Source organism: Suricata suricatta, chromosome 5 (assembly GCF_006229205.1).
Source record: "Suricata suricatta isolate VVHF042 chromosome 5, meerkat_22Aug2017_6uvM2_HiC, whole genome shotgun sequence".
Classification (NCBI taxonomy): domain Eukaryota; kingdom Metazoa; phylum Chordata; class Mammalia; order Carnivora; family Herpestidae; genus Suricata; species Suricata suricatta.
Window position 1 is genome coordinate 150,530,314 of NC_043704.1, and position 3,185 is coordinate 150,533,498.

Below are 3,185 nucleotides of genomic sequence, written 5' to 3' on the forward strand. Positions count from 1 at the left end.
GCGCCTCACGGACGCCGGCTCCGTGCCGCCGGCAGCGAGTAGGGGTCTGCGCTCCCCTCCCCCACTTACCGGCCTCAGCGGCGCTCCACGTCGTCGGAGGCGGGCCCAACAGCCGGCGCAACCGGGAGGCACGGCGGCTGACGGTCGAGACGGGGGCCGGACCGAGCCCGGTAAGGAGGGCGCGCCGCGCGCTGGGTGTGGCGGGCCTGGCCACGCCCAGACGCCAGGGAACGCAGGCCCGGCCGGACCACGTCGGAAGAGGCGGGACCTAGCACTGCGTCTCAGTGAGTGAGGCGGCACCTAGTGGGGGGGGGTCCCTCCAAGCTGGGACTGGAAAAGCTCTGAGGAAAAGGTAGCAAGGGCCTCGCTGGCTGTTGGTCGGGAGTGGGAATGCGGAAGGGCACGGGAAAAGCGTGCCTTGGCGGCTGTCACTCCCAGAGAGGGGCGGGACCACAGTGGGAGAGGCGTGCCTTATGGGCTGTTCCACGCTGGGGGGCGGGACCTCGCTGGGCGGTCCCACCAGGAGGGGGCGGGACCACGGCAGCAGGGGCGTGCCCTATGGGCTGTCATTCCGAGAGCAGGCGGGACCACGGTGGGAGAGGCGTGTCTTATGGGCTGCTCTTCCGATGAGGGGTGGGGCCTCGCTAGGCTTAGAGAGGGTGGGGCCTAGTAGAGACGCTGAGAGAGAAAATACCGGTATCCCGGCTCTTACAAAAGACCTATATTACTGCAGTAATAGATTTCTAAATAAAAGCGGCAGTCCTCTTCAGATTTCCTTCCGTTAGCGAAAACAGGTGCTAATGTAGGTCTTTTGTAAACAGGAATTTTCGGAAAGCAAAATTGAGGGAGATTATTCTTCGCCTTTGAATTTACAGGCATGCTCTCCTTTCGGAGAGCCAGGGGAACCTGTATGCCTCTTCACATGTTCCTCTGGTCAGTCTCTTTTGGTCCAATTTTCATGTCACTTTCACATATTAGAACAAGTCCACCGCCACTGTTCCTCTCTCAGAACACTTCTTACTTTTCCCCTTTTCTCTGCCCTAGCCGCATCCGTGTCTGCTCTTCCTAGATCTCACCCACATCGCACCTCAGGGTTTTGGCCCCGTCAGTTCCCTCTGCCTTAATTAAGGATATTGTTTTCGTCCTCTCCTCTCTCCAGGGAATACAATGCTTCCTTCTCATTGAGGCCCTTTCTGAGCATCCTGTACAATACTTGCTCTCCTCCATGTCCCACCGTCTACCTTACCTGCTCTATTGCTTTTTTTCACAGCACTCATCACCTAACATTTTGTCTTATATGCTTACTGTCAGTCTCTCCCAAATGTAAATTTCGCAAGGACAGAGATTTTTATCATTTTTGTCCGCTGATATATCCCCAGTGTTTGGATCACCCTTAGATCCACAACAGGCAAGCAATAACTCTCAGTGGAACAAAAGAAAGCAATGAATGAACCCTTTATAAGGGTTCCCTCCATACAGCCAGGTCAGCCCAGAGGAATGCCTCCAAGTCCTGCCAAGCCTGAGAACTGAGGTGTGCTTTTCCACTCCTCTGCCCCTTCTCTGGGTCTTCCAGGTTCAAGACAGGAAGGAGGGAGACGAGGGGACAGGAACAGAAGCTTGTTTTTTGAGATGGGCTGTTTATTGCTTTTTCTAAAACCCCAAGGCTCTGTCAGGAGAGTTCTCAACCTTACTGACCAGTTCACACATGGCTGTCTTTTAGTAAGTCCTGCAGGAGTATGTTTAGAAGTTCTCTCTCCTGCAAGTTGGGGCAAATTGTTTGTGAGCTTCAATAGGTTTAGACATTAATTACTCATTAGGCTTTTTAAAATTGCAGTCTTCCTTATCTTCTCAACCCCTGAACTTGGATGGCCGTCCCTCCGTAGAACTTGATCTTCTGGTGTTTATATGACCAGAAGAATTATATGGCGCAGGGGGAATCAAACTTGAATGGAAATTTTAAAAAATACCTTTCACATGGACAATCGCATTTCATCTACACAATTAACCAATTAAAATGCTGTGTTAAGTGTGACAAACCCGTTGTTGGACAACACAAACGGCTGACCTGAGTTAATTTCATGAATGCCTGTATTAGTTACCTGTTGCTATGCAACAAACCACTACACAGAATTTCGGATTCCCTCCTCTCCTTTTGGGGATTTCCTTTATATTTTCTGGCTTCCACGACCTCCTCTTTCCAGTTCTCCTGGCCAGAAAGCTAACATTCTCTTGGAATTTCCTGGGCTTTCCATCTATCATGCCCTTCTGTGATATTGGGGCTACTCTAAAGGCAGCGTTAGGGAAGAGAGAAAAAAATAACAAGGCCTCATGCTCTCTGCACAAGAAAGGTCGCTTTCCCCACTTCCTCGCCAGGGGGACAGGTGTTCTCCCAGGGTCTTACCCGTGTCACTGCACTGCAGCACTGCAGCAATGCAGCACTGACTCAGACTGGCCTCAGGACAGAGGAGGGAGAAGAAGAAACAGTAAGTTTTCACCACTTTCTCCAGCTTACAAAGCCTTTTTTGCATATTTTATCCAGACCTTTTAGTAGTAGCCAGTGGGGGCACACGAGCTGCCATGGACTCACTCCATTTGGGCCACAATTGGAATGGAACTTACAAATCTGATAGGTGACAAAGGTTTCTATTCGCCTTTCTCTTAGGAGTGTGAAAAAGACGTGTATTTCATTTTCTGTGAAAATGTGAAAATAAATATCTTTTATATATTTTGTCAAATTTTCTTTTTTTTATGTTTATTTTGAGAGAGAGAGAGAGAGAGAGAGAACAGGGGACAGGCAGAGAGAGATGGAGAGAGAGAGAGAATCCCAAGCAGACGCCACGCTGCCAGCACAGAGCCTGATTGGGGCTCTCAACTCACAAACTGTGAGATCATGACCTTAGCCAAAAACAAGAGTCAGATGCTTACCTGACTGAGCCACCCAGGTGCCCCTATTTTGTCCAATTTTCTACTGAATAGAGAAGGTTTATATAATGGTACAAATAGTCCTTTTCTTAGATACAAACATAAAAGCTTTTTCTCACCTTGCTATATCTTTTGACTTTACTTATGCTGTTTTATTTGCTTGTGTTTTTGTCTTATTTTGTTTTGTTTGGCAATGCAAATCTTTTCCATTTCTAATTGGTGAATTTTACCAAGATTTTCTTTTACTACTTAGTATTTCCAGG

General features: G+C 48.9%; 1 protein-coding gene across 1 annotated transcript in view; it reads right to left on the reverse strand.

The window, feature by feature from the left end:
• Nucleotides 1-243, reverse strand: part of LOC115291293 (anoctamin-10) — a 41,717-nt gene extending 41,474 nt beyond the window's left edge. Inside the window, exon 1 of the mRNA XM_029938781.1 lies at nucleotides 70-243. The gene's annotated coding sequence lies outside the window, so the exon portion shown is untranslated. The remainder of the gene's footprint in view (nucleotides 1-69) is intronic.
• Between the last annotated feature and the right edge of the window lie 2,942 nt (nucleotides 244-3,185).